Here is a 22,417-nt window from a genome sequence, read left to right on the forward strand (position 1 = left end):
GGGATTTCCATGCCCTGGGCTGTAACCTTTGTGCGTGTGTCTACACCACAGCCTACATTGTTTATAGCCTAAAATAATCACAAACATCTGGTTGTCCTGTCCTGAATGACAGGTAGGCTAATTTCACAACTGTCTCGAATGTGGAGTTCACTCCTCTTCCCCTTTCGGCCATATTGTCTGATATTCCTGGGAAGAATGCAAGCAGCCTACTTCACAAGGCAACAAGTATACATTAATACACATATATGTATAAAAGTTATTGTGTAATGAAAGATAGTGTTGTATATTGTGTATGTTGTAGTATACATTATGCATATAATGTATAATATATGGTGTGCATGATGTATATTGTAATATACATTATGTATAGAATTGTTGTGTACATTGTATAAATTCTTATATGCATTGGTTCAACACAAGTTAATATCAAAGCATTGGGTTATTGGGGTAATAGTGGAATGTATTATTAGGAATAAGTATTGATAGGGATATGTGGGTTGATTTATGATATTGTGTGTATGGGTAAGTTTGTATACGTATGTGTAAATATATACATATATATGTATGTATGTATGTGTATATGTATACATGAGCGTGTGTGGAGGAGCGTGGGAGTTGGGATATGCATATATAGGGATGTATGAATTTGTTTATTAATGATTTGGGGGCAGGACTCGATAAGCCTAGGCTTCTTCCTGACCCTTTTCAAACAGTTCGCCTTTTTTATATTTGAGTTTACGTATTTTCCTTTTGCTGAAGTCTATTAGACTGTTATTTTTACTGTTTTTTTCACTTTATTGTCTTAACTGTTTGAAATAAATCGTTTCAATCAATCAATCAAAAAATAATAATAAATAATAAAAAATAAAAAAATAAATTGGTATTATGGGACAAAATGGAAACAACCTAATTCCAAAAATAAAAAGATAAAATGAAACATTTGTTTTTATTATTTTGTTGCAAAAGTACATCATATTCATGTTCCATCAAAAGTTTGTGCAATATATTAGCTATGAGAATTGTATGACCTTATGATGAAAACTAGCTAAAACTTATGTCATTTTCCTCACCTCATGCCCTGCAGGGTCAACCTCCTGTTTGAAGCTTGCCCCGCCCACATATGTGATGTCACACCAATGAGGGCATGCGGTTTTGATTGTGTAGTTTCACAGGTAGGGCTCAGAAAAAAAGTTTTTATTTTTCACTCATCAGGCATGAAAATATAGCCTATTTAGTTAGTCCCATAATACCTTAAAGGGATAGTTCGGTTTGTTTGAAGTGGGGTCCTATCAGCTAGATCCATACACTAACTAAAATAGGTACAGTGTCTCTGGAGGCTGAGCGCACCGTCTATCGAGACCCGGCACTCTGAAGCAACAGCCTCCATAGCTCTGTCTCTCTAGTACAGGGGGCCAAGAACTAAAACGTAATTTAGCCACCTAAAACAACACCCACCTAAACAAACGATATCTGTGTACATGTACGCTCTATTTTGACAATTTTCAGCGCTTTACTTTTCCGCCAAACAGCCGTCTCATTCGGCACTACTTTTTCTCCCAACCGTACAACTGCCATATTCCTCCGCTAAAGGCCTGCACGGGATGGTCTCACACCAAGTGGACTGAAGTTTGGTAGCATATCTCTTCTTCTTGAGACCTGTTTCATCCAGTTCCAGTGGCAAAGCGAGCAGAGCTCTTTGACTGTGTACATATGAGTGAGCGCACTCAGTGCAGTGACGCACCGTGCATCACTCGTCACTGCCTCTGGCTGGGTTGGGTTGCCAGGTACCACGACACTATCCTACAAATCAGCAGATTAGAGAGAAATTACCAAGCGGGAGCACAGCGAGAGAAAGGGTTAAAAATCGGGAGACGCCTGCCTAAATCAAGAGTGCTGGCAGGTATGCCCAAAAACTGTAGCCGAGGGCATTTCGGCACGCTGAACTGCCAACAACAACAAACTCACACCTACAAACAAACAAACACCTACTCAACAAACAAAGTCACACCTACTTTCAATCTAAACCCTGTCCACTTTTGATTTAAGCCACGCCCCCTCCATGTACAGATACGGGCACAGATAATTTAGTTGGTTAAACAGATTCAGATAATGTTGTACTCACTTGTCCCCTCAGCACATAAAGAAGACCACAACAATAGACAACACAAGTTACACAACCACAACAGTCCTGTGCTTTTTTCTGTTCACAGCATGCAGAACCGTCCTGAGGAGACCAGAGTAGCAGAACCATCCTGAGGAGGGCAGAGGAGCAGAACCGTCCTGAGGAGGGCAGAGGAGCAGAACCGTCCTGAGGAGGGCAGAGGAGCAGAACCGTCCTGAGGGGGGCAGAGGAGCAGAACCGTCCTGAGGAGGGCAGAGGAGCAGAACTCTCCTGAGGCAGGTAGAGGAGCAGAACCGTCCTGAGGAGGGCAGAGGAGCAGAACTCTCCTGAGGCAGGTAGAGGAGCAGAACCGTCCTGAGGAGGGCAGAGGAGCAGAACCGTCCTGAGGAGGGCAGAGGAGCAGAACCGTCCTGAGGAGGGCATAGTAGGAGGAGGGAGAGGGCAAATGGAAGGAAGAAAAGGAGTGATACTTGGCTGTAATAACCCAGTTCATCCTCAGTAAGAGTGTAAGCCTCACAGGTAAAGAAATCTTCTCCTTGTACTTCCACCTTTGTAATGATAGCATTGCTCAGGCATGCAACGATGCTGATGGCCCAGGTGAGTGCACAGGCTCCCATGGTGCACCTCTGCCTACTTACAGGGCTGCTTGGTCACAGGTTTACACTGTCTGAATCAGCCAATAGTTATGAAGAGACAGCTATTGTGAATTTTAAAGTTGGCATAATGGAGAGTCTCCTTATATGGTTTTTGTTTTTCTGGTTGCCTCCTCCCACTACCTCCACTGTGCATGTCACCATGTGTTCAATGCAACAGAACCAAGTTATTGTGGTGTAATTATTGTTCTTATTGATTGGTTGTGAAAGGGGCTGCATCATATGGTGATGTCTGTATCAAATATATTTTGGTGTGGTAGAGTAGAAGGTTTGAAATAGTCACCTAATTATCATTTTTTCTCACAATGAATAAGACATTTCATTAAATGTATTTTCTGTGAGATGTTTTCTATTAGAGTAGCTAATCTGTGCATCTTCAGATTCAGATTGTAAAAAGCAAACTTCAAATATTTTGTCAAAGGTTTCAGACTTTCACAGTAGATAATGCAATTTAGGCAGACCTATTGTGTGAAAGACATTTTATACAGTGTGTTTTTTCTTTTTATAGATCATTGAATTGGGCCTGTGTACATGATTAAAATAAGCGATCATGGCTTCTACAAGTCAGTCGGCCTCAGAATACATCAAGAGCGCCAGAGTCCACCTGGTGGGAAGATTACAGAACCTCTCCGTTATTGTGGATAACCTTGATCAGAAAGGAATTCTCCATAAGGAAGAGGTCGGTAAAATACAGACAGAGCGTAATAACTTCGACAAAACCAGAATGATACTGGACTGGGTCATAAACAAAGGGGAAGAAGCCTGCTATGAGTTACTAAAGATTATCAACATGACGAGGAAGAGGACCGAGAGGCCACCTGCTCTAACTGAAAACTCAGGGTTGGCTTCTACTCAGAGCAGCAACTTTGACCTGGACCACTGGATCAGCTGCTTTCCTTTCAGGGAGGACCCAGAGATGGATGAGACCTACTTAAAAGGTATTTCAAAGATTGGTGGTTGGTTTATGTGTAATACTTTAATTATTGAACACTGATGTGATGATTACATATTATGCATTTTGAATATTGATTTATCAGTGTGGAATGAATCCATGATTCATTTAGCAATATATTGGCTCATCAGTCAATTCACAGTTAATTAATTTATTATTACTGTACTTTCCTTTCAGGCCCAAAACCATGCCACATATACCAGGCAAAGTTGAAGTCAAAAGCACAAAATATATCAGATGATAAATGGAGCAAAAGCAAAGACCTTTCAAACAATACGACCCCTAACCTGTCTTACACTTCGCTTGTATTAGATACAGAAGAACGCATTGACCCATCTAAAATAATAAGCGCCAAGAGCAGAAAAAGCAAGAAAATACGTTCTAAAAAGATGGAGGCATACATGCCCGATGACAAAAAAGGAACATCCCCCCTTGACCTTCTGAACAGACGTGAGAAAACCATCCTCTTGGTTGGGAAGCCTGGCATTGGGAAGACAGCAGTCACCCATCAGATGTTGAAACTGTGGGCAGAAAGAGACAACAAGGAACTAGACTACATGTTCTATTTTGACATGAGAGAAACATCCAGCATCACAAGTACCACGAGTTTGGAGGACCTTCTTTTCAGTGTCAGTGAACCAGATAAAGGTAAAGAAGAGGTCTTACAGGATATAAAGGAGAACTCTGACAATGTTCTCATCATTTTTGATGGAGTGACAGATCTCTCGTCTTTACCAGTGGTGAAGAAACTTGTAAAGAAGGAAGATCTACCTGATGCAAAGATTGTGATGACCTGCAGACCAGAGGTTGAGTCAGAAGATTTCCTGTCACGTTGGGCTTCTCTCAGAGTGGAGGTAAAGGGCTTCAGCCAACAGTCCATCAAAGCATACTTATCTCAAATGCTCAGCACTGAGGACCTGAGCAGTGTTTTGAGCAACTTGGAGTTGTTCACTCTTTGCCATGTCCCGATGTATGCACTGATGGTGGTTACCTGCTTTACCTTTTTTAAGACCTCAAACGATTCTCAACAACCATGCACGGCAACTGAAATATATATCAGCATCCTGCGCTTTTGCATTGATATAAACGATGGCAAACCAAAAAATATACATCTTAATCAGTATATCCGCGACAATTGTGAGGAAATACAGTCCTTGGCTAAGGTTGCTTTTTCCGCAACTCAAGCAAAATCTGTGAACTTGGAAGAATGCAGATCTGAGAAACTTTCTGCCTTCCTGAAGACACTTGCAGTTCGCACTGGCCCTTATGAGTGGAAACCCTCATCTGCGTTTCTCCACTACACGATGCAGGAGTTTTTCGCAGCGCTGTGGCTCTTGAAGAACCCAGAAGAAATCCCAGGTGTTGTACAAGACTGCCTGACTGAGGGGATGAAACACATGAAACATTTGGTCCCTTTCATGTGTGGATTGTTGAATGAGAAGAGTCTAGACATGTTGAAGTGTCTGATTCCAGCTGAGCAGATCAAGGACACATCGAAGTGGCTCTTCAAAGAAGTGGTGGACACATTTGTCCCTTACCTAGCCGAAGATCACAGTGACACTGAGGGCAGTGAGCTTGATATCAATATACTCTTCTTATGCCAATGCCTGTATGAATCTCAGTCAACTGAAGCCTGCCTCTACCTTCTGGACAAACTGGACTATTGTCTTGATTTGAGTGAAGAGAGTCTTGATCCTTCCCACTGCTGTGCTGTGTCCTATGTCATCAGTCAGGCTAAGGACAGAAAAATAAGGCTGAACCTTGAGGACGTAATGATATCAGAACAAGGATTGAGACTCATATCTGGCTGCCTCAACAATGTCCAATGGTGGGTGACCATTTTGATTTTCACAGAATTGCTTAGGCCAGTGGTTCTCAAATTTTTTCCACATGAAGGACCCCTAAACTGACAGAATATAGACCACGGACCCCCATTTGATAGGATTTTGTCCCACAGTCCCCCATATGATAATAAGATTGATGTTTTATTACAGAAAGTGTATAAAACCCATGGCCAAAATAGTCATTGTGTTACTTATGAATGGAATTATAGTGAAAATAAATTACCCCCCTTTTGCCTGGGGACCCCCTGAAACCCACTCAAGGACCCCTGGGGGTCCCCAGACCCCCATTTGAGAACCACAGGCTTAGGCTACAACTAGATTACTCTAGTATGGTATCACTCAGACACTGTGTGGTTCACCTATTCAAATTGTCTCAGGTTTTGAAGAATAACATACAAATGTCCACATGAGATTAATCTTAACATCTTAGCCAATATGTCTCCTTAACCCAAGAGGTGTTGCAGATGACATAATAAGATGTGGTACTAGCACTTATGATGAAGGACTAGCTGACTATAGCTGATTCTCTTCTACCTGAGTTGTTGCTCTGTTGGGAGCAGTGGCAGCTGGTGGTGATATTGGCTGCAGCAGTAGCAGCAGCGAGATACCAAATTACAGCAACAACACTATAGCCTCTATACCTTGTTATAGCAAGTGCTCTACAACACCATATAGAAGTACTCATAAGAATGGCCTTAAATACATGTATGTTAGGGTTAATACTCCTGTCAGTGCCCCTGACCAAGGCAATGGCCAAAGAACAGGAGTTGGTCCCCGGGCGCTGCACTGCAGCTGCCCACTGCTCCTAGTTCTAGGAAGTTTCCTAGTAGAGGATGGGTCAAATGCAGAGGATGAATTTCCCCATGGGAAAAAATAAGGGATAACTTAACTTACACACGCACGCACGGGCACACCATTTGACTTTTTTTTTTTATCAAATATTTTAGTTAAAGCCCCAATCAGTAAGATTTTTGACATTTTTTACGGTAATATAAGAGCTTTTTAGTCATAGGACATGGTAGATTGAATTGTAATAGGGAGACTCTCGCCTTTATTTATCCCACACCGCCCTCCATTGGCCAGCCCTGGGACTAAGCAGTTTGCTGCCAGCGTCCCGTGGCAATAAAAAAAAAAAGATGCGCGCATGCACTCTACAGCGGCAGCGTTGTTTCAGGAAGTAACTCGATTCGGATTTGCTACGAAAATGATGTTTCACGGAACTATGGATTATTATTTCATCACGTGGTGAGTACCCGATGTCACAACATGTACATAGAGCTTGATCTGATGCTGTGTTTTGTTGACTTTGAACGGCGATATCGTTATCGATACTATTGCACGCAGAGGGTGCAGTTTCCCCAATAGCAAAACTTGGAAAACTTGCTGAATGGGGCTTTAACAGCTACCGTAATAATCTAACACAAGGTTAGATACACAATCGCTGATATAACACATAGATTAACACATAACAACATAACACATAACACATAGATTGGGCAAGTTTGTAAACTCAGTTATGATTGGTCCAAAATTTGCGTAATGAGAGAATGGATGGGGGATGGATGAAAGGTGAAGAGTCACCTCAAGATGGAGCATTTTTCACTTGATGATACTGTACAGTTGATCACCTGAATAATGAGGGGGGGTTTCTCTCTTATATCCTCTGATAACAGGTGTGACTCCTTCCAACAGCAACTGTGGACAGCTTTTCTTCTCAGTGAGGGGGACTGGGAGATAGACTACAGCAGCTTCCTGGGTCTTGGTGGAAATGAGTTGCACCTTCCAGTTGATGGTAAAAGACAACTGTTTGAAAGAGCAGTGAAGGTCATGCAGGACAGTACTGAGATGGTAACGCTCTGCCTCCACTGGGACAGGAGAACTCCTCTCTGCCCAGCTCTGAGGGCATGCCTCCTAGAGTCTGTGCCTCTTATCAACACACTCAGGTATGTGTTTTACTATAGCATGTTTTCAGTGATGGGCAAGCTACTTGGAAAATGTAGTAAGCTAAGCTATCAGTTACTCTTGATTAAATATAGCTAAACTACATTGAAGCTATCCCCAGAGAAATGTAGCAAGCTAAGCTACGAGCAACATGGCAAAAGCAGCTTGCTACATCAAAGCTACTTTTTTTCTCACATTGAATCAACTTCATGTCAAAGAACAACTTTCCACCAAACAAATAGGCAGGCAAAAAAAAAAAAAAAAATTTGATTGTTTATTATAAAATACACTGAAACTCTCACTGGCACAAATAAAACACACTGAAACTCTCACTGGCACAATATTCAAAAACAGACAATAAAACCTGAATGTCTTCTTCATCACTGCCAGTGGCTCCATCTGGCTCTGCCATCTTTCAAAGTCCGTTGCTCATGTGACTTCGCCAGCACATGACATATTTTGCCCTACCCTTAACCAATCGTCAGTCTTCATTGCCTAAACCCAACCCAATTAGAGGCAGAGTGCCGGGTCTTGCTGCAAGAGAGGCAAAGATGCTAAAAAGCAAGGATGAGACAACAACACTTGCTGTCCGTCATAATGGAACTGGAAGTGCTTTATTGGCTACACAGGCACACTTGACATATGCAATGTCTCCTCCTGTTTAATCCAAACAAACCGCAGCAGAGATTTCCACTGCATGCTTTGCTCATGGATTTTCTCTGACAAGTAGCTTGTAGCTTTTGCGGGAAGCTACAAGCTACTTGGGTCTATAAATAGCTTAGCTACTGAAAAAGCTACTTGGTTCAAAAGTAGTGAAGCTACCACCAAGCTACTGAGAAATGTAGTTAAGCTATGTAGCTTCGCTACTTGTAGCAAGCTACTGCCCAACACTGCATGTTTTTGTGTAATACTAATTCAACATAATTTAGTACAATGAATTAACAATGTCAATTCAACCACATTTTTTTTCAGCATAGGGGACACATTCAACTCTTCACTTTGAAAAAGAAAAAATGTTAGGGACCGTTCGTTATTTAGAAGGGGGGGTGGGGGTGGTCACTGGAGGGATTTGAAGCGCTCTGAAATAATAATAATAATTATTGGATTTATATAGCGCCTTTCCAAGTGCTCAAAGCGCTTCACAGAATCATTATTCATTCACACCATTCGTACCGGTGGTTCGAAGGCGTGGCAGCCACACATCGGTGCTCAACGGCCCCTCCGACTACCATTATTCATGTTTACATTCATACGAGGCAAGGAGGGTTAAGTGTCTTGCCCAAGGACACAAAGACAGCAGGTGGGAGGGAGCGGGGATCGAACTGCCAACCCTTGCATCATTGGCCGACCCGCTCTACCTCCTGAGCTAAAGCCGCCCCCGATAAATAGGTTGTGACTGTGCTGTCCTCACTAAAAGTTGTTGCAGACAACGTATTTTCAGCTATACAGCCAGCTTAACATTATATTGTCCAGAATTGCATCCTCCAAGGAACAGGCGAGTTGTTGTATTTGACGGGATTTAATTGAGGAAAATATGTAACTTTGTAAAACTGCAAAAAAGACCACAAAAATACAAACAGGTAAATACCAGGTATGTAAGAAAGTGTGACTAGGTCACTACAAAGTATCCTTTCAGTGCCCTCTGGAGGCCGCCAGTGGTACTGTCTCTTTAATTGATTATTGTTTATTTTACTCAGGCATAGTTCGGTTGCCTATAGAGGGGCCTTATCCCACATGTGCTCTGTAGAAGTCAGTTTGCCTTTTCACCTGACAGAGTAACAGCCTGTATGCGTTCATGGAGAATCAACCATACAATGTACAATGTACATACTCTGTGCCTACCTGGAACCTGAATAAACGTTGTTAAACGTATACCTGCCTACCGTGTCCTTATCGACACTCCACAGTAGATAGTCAAACTATCTGATTCAGCCATCTATCTCAACCTTCACACAGTCCTTCATACAGTCCTTTACATGGTCCTTCGAGCCGGATGGTGACTATTTCCTGTGGATCATGGCTTCAGTATCAGCTCCAGCATCCCCCAGACGTTCCCAGCGTTCGAGAAATCAGCCAGTTTATTTGGATGACTACTTGACCAATCTCCCTATTAGGCAACTCAGGCCAGACTCACGGGAGGAAGACATCATGTATTCTACCCGTTCAATCATTCATGCCTCCTTACCTACTAATCCTGCTCATACAAGCTCCTCCAGGGGAGATAGTAGGGATGACATGATTCAATCTCTACTAGAGACTGTGAAACGGCAGAGTGATACGAATCAGATGCTGGCCGAAACTGCAAGAAAACAGATGGAGCAGTTGGAGCAACAGAAAGCGCTGATGAGTTCAGCTACCCCCCTTCACCTTGGACCTAGGATTTCAGCGAGTACACCAGCACCTCAGAATGATGGACTACAACCTTACCTACCGGCAGCTCCTAACGTTGCCACACAGCGCCAAGTACAAGAACAGCGTAAACCATCAGTCATTGGTGTTCCCCCTGTATATCCTAGCCGCACAGCCTTGAATGCTCCACTGCAGTTTCCACCCCCTGAACCTACTTATAACGGTCCGCCTGTAGATGATTTGAGTCACCGATTTGAACGCCTCCTCAGTTTCAGCTCTCCGCCTCCAGTTCAACGATCCATATCCCCTGGGTGTAGCTCCCACTATGCGTCTCTATCTCCACAGTGGCCTCCTCCACCCCCCCTTCCTTATGGGGCAGCTCAACAGCAGTATAGCCAGCCACAACTGTCTAATATCGGTCCCCCTCCAGCCGTCTATTCATATCCACCAGCCAGAACTTACCGACATGGGAAGGTAGAGGGTCCCTCCTTCCCTAACCTGACAAAGGAAGATGAGACACAGTACATGATGCTGAAGATGGCCTTGGCAAATTTGATACACCCAGATGAATCAGAGCACTACAAGTACCACCTGCTGCTAGATCATCTTAAAGTAGACACTGCTCGACGCCTGGCTCTAGCGTACTCCAATGCCCTTAATCCTTTCACCTGTGCAATCCAAGCGCTCGATGAGAGATATGGACAGCCTCGTCAGCTAGCCCAGAAAGAGATTCTACCCAACGTTCGCCATGGAGATGGTGTCGCTTTTGATAATTTCGCTCTCCGGGTTCACTCCCTGGTTGGACTGCTGCAAACACTCGGCCAGGAAGGTGCCGCTGAGCTCGCTTGTGGGTCCCATGTTGAACGCTTGCTCGAGAAGCTCCCTGCTGAACACTACCGCCAATTCAAGAGGTATATAATGATGTTAAAGCCGCGAGCCTTGTCTTATAACCTCCTTGACTTCTCCACCTGGCTGCAACAGGAGGTCCGATGTGAGCCAAGGAGAGAGCGCCCATTGCCCAGCCAGAGAGAAAAACCCAGAAACCCCAGGCACACAGCTAGTACTACTACTGTGTTACATGGTAGGGAGGAGAAACCTACCCAGGCCAAGCTCGAGTTTAGTGCTGACTCCAAGTCAGATCCCAAGCCACCTCGTAAAAGTTACTGCCCTTACTGTCAGAAGACAGATCACTTCCTAACTCAGTGCAGTGAGTTTCAGAAACTCACCAAGGAGCAAGTGGTGCAGTGGATTAAGGCCAACAACCGTTGCTGGAGGTGCTGCAGATCTCATCTAGCAGTGCAATGTGACCTGAAGAAGCCCTGTTCACTCTGCAATAGTAAGCACCTCAGAGCCCTACATGAGGTCAACCAACGCCAAACCGGGACCACCTCACCGGCGTCCAAGGCAACACCTACCTCAGAGCTAGCTCAGTCCTCAGCTATGACCCCTCCACAAGATGAAGCCGCTACTAGACTGTACTACTTAGATAAAGCAACCACTGGTGGTCGAGTCCTCCTAAAGGTCAGTAAGGTCATCCTGCACAATGGAGATCACTCGCTTGAGACATATGCGGTCTTGGATGACGGATCGAAGAGGACAATCCTCCTCCCAGCAGCTGCTAATGGGCTCGACCTCCAGGGTAAGCATGAGGAGCTGAAGCTAAGAACCGTCCGGCAGGATGTTTCTGTCCTACTTGGATCCTCTGTGTCCTTCCAGATCTCTTCTGCTGAGAAACCCCGCCAGAAGTATAAGATAAACAATGCCTTCACTGCAGATGGATTGACTTTGTCTCATCATTCTCACCCAATAGCTGCACTTCAGAAGAGATATAGACACCTCAGAGATCTTCCCCTCCGACACCTCGAGAGCGCTCAGCCTCTTCTCCTTATTGGGGCTGACAATACTCACCTTATCACTCCTGTTGAGCCCATTCGCAGAGGGCCTCCGGGCGGTCCTGCAGCGATTAAGACAAGACTGGGATGGACTCTGCAAGGCCCAGCTAGTGATATAGGAGACAACCAAGCAACAACGCACTGCTACCACCTAAGTTTCAGTTCTCCCTCCACTGAGTTGTTGCGCAACGTAGAGAGGTTGTGGCAGCTTGATGCACTTCCACATCGCCATGAGAAGACCATCACCAGGTCCAAGCAGGATCATGAGGCTATTTCCCTCCTTGATGCCAAGACCTGCAGGGTGACAGTGGATGGAGTAGCACGCTACGCTACCCCTCTGCTTCGCGTAAAAAATGGTCCCCCCCTGAAGGCCCCTAAAGAAGCAGTAATGGCAAGGCTCCGCAGCACCGAAGCTAAACTAGCCAAGAACCCTGAGCAGGCTGCTGCTTACATCGCAGAGATTCAGAAGCTAGAAACCTCCGGTTATGCCTGCAAGTTACCACCAGGGGCTGAAGAAGATACCAAAGAGACATGGTATATACCACATCACATGGTACAGCACAATGGCAAGAACCGTGTGGTATTCGACTGTTCGTTCCAGTGGAAGGGCCAGTGTTTGAATGCACTATTGCTACCCGGACCTACCTTAAGCTCCTCTCTCCTAGGGGTTCTGTTACGGTTCCGTGAGCATCCCGTTGGCATCAGTGGTGACATCAAGGGGATGTTTCACCAGGTCCGCCTGTTGCCAGAGGACAAACCCCTCCTGCGTTTCCTCTGGCGAGACCTCAAGAAGGAACAGCCCCCAAGCACATATGAGTGGCGGGTAGTCCCTTTCGGAACAACTTGCAGCCCATGTTGTGCTACCTATGCGGTACAGAAACATGTCTTAGACAACAGTGAACCAGACGAGGACGTCCGCTTCTCCGTAGAGAAGTGTTTTTACGTTGATAATTGCTTACAGAGCTTCCCGACTGCCGATGCCGCACGCCACCTCCTTGACAAGCTGAGGGCGATACTTGCTACAGGAGGTTTCGACCTTCGACAATGGGCCAGCAACATACCCACAGTGATCAGCCACCTCCCAAAGGAAGCAAGGTCTGACAGTAGTGAACTGTGGCTCTCGCAGAACAAGACCGATCCACAAGAGCTGACACTTGGTCTCTGCTGGCACTGTGAATCGGACACCCTGACCTACCGCCATCGTCCTGTCAGTTATGACCAACCCACCATGCGCAACATTTACCGGGTGCTAGCTAGCCAGTATGACCCACTGGGTTATATTACCCCCTATACCACCCGGGCTAAAATACTGGTCCAGCGCTTATGGGACAAAGACCGGGGATGGGATGACCCCCTTATTCCCGACACCTTGTTGCAAGAATGGAACCGCTGGGAAGCAGAACTGCAGGATCTATCGAAGATCACTCTGGCTCGACATCATGGATTGGAGGAAAGCAGTCGACAACTCCATGTTTTCTGTGATGCTTCGGAACGTGCCTACGGTTCTGTCGCTTACCTCCGCTGCCAAGATGCGAGTGGTAAGGTTTCAGTCTCATTCCTGATGGCACGTTCCAAAGTGGCTCCAAAACGCCAACTATCCATGCCCAGGCTAGAGCTCAGTGCAGCCCTTAGTGGAGCTCAGTTGGCTCACATGCTGCACGGAGAACTTACCTTGCTGATAGAGAACACCTTTCTCTGGTCAGACTCCACCGCTGTCTTGCTTTGGATCAACTCTGACTCCTGCAGGTATAAGGTATTTGTAGGAACCAGAATAGCAGAGATCCAGGAGCTCACCTCGCAGTGCACCTGGGGTTATGTCGATTCAGCTACCAACCCGGCAGATGACCTAACCAGAGGCAAATCTCTCCTAGACTTGAGTCCCCCGAACAGGTGGCATGATGGACCACCATTCCTGCAACAGCCCCTTGCTCAGTGGCCCCAGAAACCTACCGGGGAAGAAGCGGATACCAAGGAGGAACTACGTAAATCAGTCTTTTGTGGACTGTTCCAGACCACTACGACTCCAGCGTATCCAGAAGCCAGCCAGTTCACTTCCTTCCAAATCTTGCTAGAAGCAACGGCACAGGTCATTCACGGGGCGGCAGATCCACCTAGTTCTCCTACTGCAGAGGATTTTCGGGAAGCCGAGAGGATCATTCTGCAGAAAGCGCAGGTGCACAGCTTCAAGGAGGAGATTACCTGCTTAAAGGCAGGCAAGCCCGTGCCCCCTAACAGCAGGCTTATTTGTCTTGCCCCTGAACTGGACAGCACTTCTCAGCTGATCAGAGTAGGAGGACGCTTACGACAGGCTGACCAGCTTGATGCAGACTCCCTACATCCCATAGTTTTGGACCCCAAACATCCAGTTACAAAGCTCCTCATTCAGGATGTTGATGAGAAGTTGCGTCATCCAGGCTCCGAGAGGGTCTTCTCTGAATTGCGGAGGAAGTACTGGGTGCTAAGGGGAAGGCAAGCTGTTCGCCAATACCAACATGGATGCTTTGAATGCCAGCTATGGCGGGCCAAGGTCAAGACACCTAAAATGGCAGACTTGCCATCTGCTCGACTTCGCCTTCACAAGCCAGCATTCTATTCGTCAGGAGTAGATTGTTTTGGCCCCTACGCAGTGAAACTCGGCCGCAGAACAGAGAAGAGGTGGGGTATTATTTTCAAATGCCTCACCACCAGAGCAGTGTATCTGGATCTCCTTGGCCACATGGATACAGACGCCTTCCTGATGTCGCTACGGCGATTCATTGCCAGAAGAGGAAAGCCGTTCGAGATCATCTCTGACCAAGGCACAAATTTTAAAGGAGGTGAAAGGGAGTTACGGGAAGCCTTTTCCAACCTGGCCCCTGACCTACAAGCCAAACTTGCAAAGCAGCAGATCCATTTCCGATTGAATCCGCCAAACGCACCCCACTTCGGTGGTGTTTGGGAGAGAGAAATCCGGACCCTCAAGAATGCCCTACATGTGACCCTGGGTGCCCAGTCAGTAACTGAGGAGGTACTAAGGACAGTACTGGTGGAGATTGAGGGTATCCTGAATTCGAAGCCACTCGGGTACACCTCTGCTGACATCTCTGACCCAGACCCCATCACTCCGAACATTCTCCTAATGGGGCGGCCGGACCCTTCCTTACCCCAAGTGGTGTATGCAGATACAGAGCTACTTGGTCGGCGTCAATGGCGACACAGTCAGGTCCTCGCTGACCAATTCTGGACCCGGTTCACGAAGGACTACCTGCCATCCTTACAATCCAGGCAGAAATGGCAGAGGGACACTCCAAACCTAGCAGTTGACAGCACTGTGATGATTGTGGACCCCCAACTGCCCAGGGCTCTGTGGCCGGTTGGTAAGGTGGATCGAGTCTACCCTGGCAGCGATGGACGGATTCGAGTGGCAGATGTGAGGACGAGTGTGTGTGTGTGTGTGTGTGTGTGTGTGTGTGTGTGTGTGTGTTCGCGCGTTGCTCCGCGGCTCTGAGAGGAAGAGATCTCTGTCCGTTCTTTGCCCCCACAGCGTGTCTGTCTCCCACTCTGTGTGCTCTCTCTCTCTCTCTCTCTCTCTCTCTCCTCTCTCTCTCTCTCTCTCTCTCTCTCGGGACTAGAGAGAGAGAGAGAGAGAGAGAGAGAGTGTGTGTGTGTCTCCAAACTCCTCCCTCCGTCTGTGCTGCGGAGGGAGGATTCTCCGCGGCCGTCTGGACTGTAAAACTGTTTCTTGAGGTGTCGGCTGAGAGCTTTGAATAAGCTTTTGCGATTCTGGTCTTATTTATGCGCAAAGGTACTCGAGTGTGTGTGTGTGCGCGCGCGCGCGCGCGTGTGTGTGTGTGTGTGTGTGTGTGTGTGTGAAATCGAAAGAGTTTTCGCCCAGCTACTTCCTTGAAAATTACACTGGCTTTCTCCAGCGCGCTGGCTGGCTGTGGCTCTGGCTGTGGCTGGCTGTGGCTTTCTCTCTCTCTGTCTTGGGAGAGAACTGTCGCCACTTAGTGGTCGGTAAAATAGATTATACACATTCTCTTCCTCCCAATATTGATATAGAAGACGTAAAAGGGGTTGATTGATGTCCCACCGTCAAAAAAAAAAAATGTTTATGTAAGACGAGATAGCTCGTCTATGGCACTCAACCGTTGGATTATGTAAGACGAGATATCTCGGCTATGGCACTCAACGTGATAAGTAACGCGATTTTTAATGTCATGATTTCTTTAATCGATCTTTTATTCCAGAATCAATAATCACATTTTTTCTGTTTATGTATTAAATGTTACCACTTTCATCCAGCACATTAGAGCGCTTCCCTCTGCTCCGTGGTTCATACAGCCAATCATGTACCTTGTTAGTACAAGTGACACGGAAACAGCCAATCATTTAACAGACAAACTCCGAGTGCACCCGCCCCCACTCACACACAACTAATCATATCCCTTGATCCAGAGCCGAGAGTCCCGACATCTCCTGGATGCAGCACTGTCGAGTTGCAGCAAAATAGAGAGTTTCTGTTGTACTCTGAAAGGGGTTTTCCCCCCTTGAATCAAATTGTACATTATCAGCTTTATTTTAGCATGCAAAAGTAGCACGAGACCCATTCCTGGCTAATGATCGAGTCTCGCATCTTAGTCAGTGGTGTAGTCTACGTGCAACGCAGGTAGACGCAATCTACACACTGCGAAATTACTCAGATTTGCGTTGGCGCACTGGGAAATGCGCTATGATACGTATCGTTTTCAATTTCCATTCATAAAATTCACCCTGTGCGCTCTGTGTGTTACCCTACGTCCACACACAGCACCCAAGCCTTGCCTTTACCCACGCTTTTAAAGGCGTCCTTTTTAGTCAATGAGGCTGTGTACACAGGGCGCCTCAACGTGAACCTTCTGTGTACCCATGCCTCGCCTGAGCTGCGCCAATTTTTACATGAGTTTTCAAGCTGACTAGGCGCGTGAAGGCAGACTTTTTCTGTCAAGCCAGGAAAGAAAAACGCGACAATATCCGTGGGAAATGGCAAAGTCAACTGAATTTCAAAATAAAATGGTGTTACAGCGTTGAGCAGAGAGAGAGAGAGAGAGATTGACGGGTGGCTATCACGTGGGGCTTTCTCCCCGTCGGCAAACAAATCTTCAGGAGACAGAATAGCGACCGAAGAAGCAAGATGAAGCTGATGGCTGAAGCTATTCTGTAAATTTGGGGAGGAACAACAACAAGAAATGGGTCGAATCTCCGCCCACTTCCGGCCGAAACCACCCCCCCCCCGACAATGTACAATTGCGACTTGTAGGCGTTTCCATTGAAGTTGAGTTTGAGTGACGGCGCACACACCTGAACGCAATTCCCCGTTGCAGCAGCTGCCACAGTGATTACGCACGGGGATCTGCCCATATCCCGTCCCCAGGGGGGTCAGAGTCACAGTATACCCTCTGAAAAAAGGTAGACTGATCTTAGTCCTCCGCTGATGCCACTCGTTTGATCTCACCCGGCGTTATAAAGAATTCGACGTGGGCGAGTTTCAATTCGTGTTAAGGTAACGTGTTAACATGTGTCCTATCTATTAATAAGCGCCCGGGAAATTAACGTTAATGTTAAGACACCAATTTCACAAATACGGACGTCTGCAACGTTACTTTGCAGTGAATTGAGCTGCGGGGCACCTTCTGTGAGCAGAGACAAAGTGTTGGAAAGGTTTTACTTGTACTTTGGGACAGGAATAACTCATTGTGTCATCTATTGAGCACACAGCTTATGACTTTATGTCTTCTGCTTGGGCGGAGTCTTGATGGGTATATACAACTGATATGGAGAAATGTACCGCATTTTCATGTAAGGCTTTTTCTCACCCAACTAACGGCGCGCGGTCCCTAGCGCGGTCGTGCAAGTCAAAGCAAAACCCAGGCTTTTCCACACCTCTGATTCACCTAACGTTAACCCTACAACCCTGAAATACACGTTACCAAACGTTTTTTTAGAAGGCTGGCAACGCTAGGCTGTCATCAAAGTAAAACGTCACCATGTCTGTAAATAATGCTTGCAGTTGCACTCAGAGCGTGTGTGTGTGTGTGTGTGTGTGTGTGTGTGTGTGTGTGTGTGTGTGTGACAAATTAGACCTACCTGTGTGACTTAAAAATAAGGTGGTTCAAAATAAAGTGGCTAAATGCAACCTTTTTCTTCTCATGTTTTTTTTTATTAATAAAAACAGGTAATTACAATTATCAATAATTATCGATATAGACTGATATGAAAGATGTTATATCAATATACTTTTTAACTTTATCGCCCAGCCGTACTCATGATATAATATAGTCTCTAGAAGTGTATGATTCAATTTTCCCATGTTCCAATCTAGTGTAAAAAAGCAAACAAACTGAAAAAAGAAAAGAAAAAAAGAAACAAAAATCGCAATAAATCGTAATATCGAATCGCAATAATCGTAGAATCGCAATACTTAAGAATCACAATATATATCGAATCGGCACCCAAGTATCGTGATAGTATCGAATCGGGAGATAAGTGAATCGGCACAGCCGTATTGATGATGGTGGTGAACATCTCTCTCCTCTTTAGGTGTGTGAGTGAAGTGATGCAGAGCATGGTGGGTGACATAGTTATCAGTTCTTGTTAGTGAACTCTCTTGAAGGGGCAATAACTCAAATTCTTCCATGCGCTCGGAGCCATCCCTATCCGCCGCTGCATTCTCCAGCACTACGGCTTCTGCAATGGCGACTTGATTGATGTGATCAATTCTGGCTTCCAGCTTGGCTTTCTCAATTTTCACTTCGCTTTCCCTTTCTGTGAAGGCCAGCCTGGTTCTGGCTGCCTCTGCTTTGGCACGGGCTCTTGCTGCTTCTAAGCTGACTCTAGAGCTTGTTAATGAGCATGAAGAGTGTGGTTTTCTGGAGTGTTTGGATGATTCAACACCATCTTGGGAGCTTTTTTCATTCTCTTCAACTTGAGCCTCGCCTGGTTTGACTGAGGTCATGGTGATGAAGCGGTGTGGCTCGTTTCTCTTAAAATCCTTCTTGAATCCCACGATGAATGGTCATCCTTTTACTGTGCTGTCCTCACTAAAAGTTGTTGCAGACAACGTATTTTCAGCTATACAGCCAGCTTAACATTATATTGTCCAGAATTGCATCCTCCAAGGAACAGGCGAGTTGTTGTATTTGACGGGATTTAATTGAGGAAAATATGTAACTTTGTAAAACTGCAAAAAAGACCACAAAAATACAAAGGTAAATACCGGGTAAGTAGTACCTTTGTAAGCAATATAATATCTTAAGTACATCAGTAGAGAAAAGATCACTGAGATAAACCCAACAGGTGCTAAGGATAGTTCAATTGAGGCCTACTAACTGTATGTACTAATCACAAGATATAACAGTAAATATATTCTAAAGTAATGTTGGCTACTCAACCCCATGGACTCTAAGGACTCACAGGCCTACACACGGTCACGCACGCACTCCCCCAAACCCCCCCCCCCCTCCCGCCCCCCCGCCTCCAGCAACTTCCCCCCGCTTTGCAACACCCCCCCCCCCCTACCCCCCCTTCCCTCCCACGATGAACCAAACCGGCGCTGTAATGGCAGCCTCCCTGGTGTCGTGGTGTGGGTTGTCTTTGCTGGTAACCCTGTACATTTACAACAAATGTATCTGTATTGTATAATATTGAAGTGTGCCTTTATTACTTTTTCTAACTAGTAATAATGTGAATTCTGAGTTATTTATATGCTTTGTCCAATCCAAATTGCTGGCGCTGTTCAATGGCGACCCGGTTTTGCTCTCCGACTCTGAGAGCGAACCAAGCAGAATTTCGCTCGTGATACTTGTACCATGAAGTGACAATAAAGTTAATCTCAATCTCAATCTCTCAACCCAAGAAATAATAACATCAACATGTTAATATAGCTGTAAATAGTAGAAGACTTATGGATGAAGCCGTTTTGTGGACTTTAAGGCACAGGATTAAGAGGAGAAATAACTTCCTGGATACTTTTTCCTGTTTAGTATGAGCTCACTTCCTCTTAGTGCAACTATTTGAAACAACCACTAGGTGGCACTTAAGAAGCCAATAGACCCCTTATACAGCTTGTCAACATTGAGCTGCGCGCGCATCGTGTAGGCAAAAAGCCGTCAGCCCAACATTGACAGACAGTGAGAACTGTGTAAAAGCCCCGCTCTATGCCCATCTGCAACACACAGTTATATTTTAGTTTTAAAATGCAGTTCTCGGCTTACTACCACAGCTTATCGCCTAGTGATAAGCAATGTTATGCATCGAAATTAACGTTGGTTAATGGGATATGTCTTACAGACCCATACGCACTGGCGCTATCAATTGGCCAAGCCTAGTGGCCAGCAATACATATCGTGCATTCCTTTATAACTGGGGATAGCGTAGATAATTATTCTGTAACTTGCAAAGATATATTGTTATGTTGATAATGCACACAACTCAATAATGACATTATGTAACGTTACTTGGTCGTTAACTAACCGAGCAATGTTGAGCAGCCTACAGTTTCAGGCAGCTTACCTGATTATGAAGAGCACTACAAAGTCGGGCATTTTTAATGATGTCCTCGTTCCAATCAGTTCAACTCAATAATGACATTATTTAACGTTACTTGGTTGTTACCTAACCGAGCGATGTGGCTGTTAGTAGGCAGCCTACAGCTACAGCTTACCTGATATGAAATGAGCGAGCACTGCAAAGTCGGGCATTTTTAACGATTTCCTCTTTCGGCTTGCAACCAAAGACACCTACGGTTAGCATTAAAAGCAGTATGAGTTGACGGGATTCGGTAAAACTTTAGTCCTTGCTTTGTTGATAGTGTACAGACTGTTCAGTGTTGTGTTGTGTTCTATTGCGTGTGTGCGAGGCTGTGTATGTTCCCTCGAGTTGCGTAGAACAGGATATGTGGGGAAAAGCTTGTTATTATAACGTTACAGCCTGGCTCTATCGTTTATTATTTTATTAACCAAGTGTGAATAGGCGGACCCGAATACTCTGCTACAATAGCTTTCCGATTCTGGCATCGCACTGCACAACACGAAGACATATCTAGCTCGAATAGTTTTCGGGCCACTGGAAAACTACTTGACAGGGCTGCGCGGAGTCTGTCTTTCTGCCTCCGTCTTGCGCATCTGACGCTGCTTGTCGTGTTTCCATTACCCTCAGAAATGCGCAAAATCTAAATATCGCAATAGAAAGTGGGTAATGGAAACACGTAAATTTCGAAAAACCTCCCAAATATCGCAAAAAGATTTTGCGCTCTCATGAGGTGGTTTTTCAGAAGTGTCGATATAGCAGTTTATCGCAAAAGTGTAATGGAAATGCATTTTTCGCATTTGCATGTCATGTGACCCATCTTCTCCTTTGGAAAAGGAGCGGAAAATGAAAGGAAAATGAGGGAGAAAGGGTTCGATAAACCGTGGCAAAACCTCCGCAGCAACCTAGCAGAAAGACGAGTGTTGTGCAAAAGCGGAGCTGGGGAAAATAGATCATGTTTAATGACAGAAATCGGTCCATGGTGACAGGCTGCCTGTCTGTGTGCGCGCAGTTGTAGGCTACCTTTTTTCCTCTGCCTCTCGCGCTCACTGCATTCACCGCAGCCAGCAACATGTTGGGGCAGGGTACGACACTCATTTTCTTTTGAATTGATAATCAGGCTCGTTTATATGCGTTGTAACTTCATGTGGTGATTTGCATTGACCATTGGTTAGATTTGAGCATGCGGGGCACGGGATATGGGGCAGATCCCCGTGCGTAATCACTGTGGCAGCTGCTGCAACGGGGAATTGCGTTCAGGTGTGTGCGCCGTCAGACCAAACTCAACGTCAATGGAAACGCCTACAAGTCGCAATTGTACATTGTCGAAGTTGTAGAAATATCTCAATTATTTTGCGCAAAACTGTAATGGAAACACAGCTATTGTGACGTAGGCGTATAAGGGGTCTATACACTGATTGCAATACAACTACTTGAAATCATCACCAGGTGGTACTAAAGAACACAATACAGATTACAATACAGTGACCCTTCTCTGACCAAAATACATTTTTCCTTGAACCTCCACAAGTGATTGGAAAAATATGATTGACCCTCCCTGAACAAAATACTATTTCCGCTTGTGAAATAAATGTTCAGTGTCAATAAAATTGGCAGCGCGAAGGCATCACGCATGGGACAAAAGCACATAGACAGCTTGACTTGCACTATGAGATAAGAAAGGCCACATCTGGCCATGAAATAAAATATAAAATTATGATTATCCTCAAAATTATTACAGTTATCGCCGGTATGGCCAAATTGAGATAGCGCAATAGAATAACATTTTCCATTCCTTCTTCACAAAGAAGCAATGCACTCTATTCGGTCAAGGCAGCCGTGCAGCTCTCCATGCACTGCGCATTCCACAACAAAACAACCTCTCCAGCTTCGATTCTTCATTTGTTTTGTTTTCTCCAGATAGTCCCCTAGATTCTGGTTTACAACACGCAGTGGTGTAATGTAACTAAGTATAAATACTTAAGTACTGTACTTAAGTATTTTTTCTGAGTATCTGTGCTTTACTTGAGTATTTATATTTCTGTCAACTTTCACTTTTAATTCACTACATTTCCCAAATAAAATGGATACTTTTACTCCACTACATTTCCCCCAAGCAT

Source organism: Poromitra crassiceps, assembly GCF_964638095.1.
Source record: "Poromitra crassiceps genome assembly, chromosome: 20".
NCBI classification, from domain to species: Eukaryota; Metazoa; Chordata; class Actinopteri; order Beryciformes; family Melamphaidae; genus Poromitra; species Poromitra crassiceps.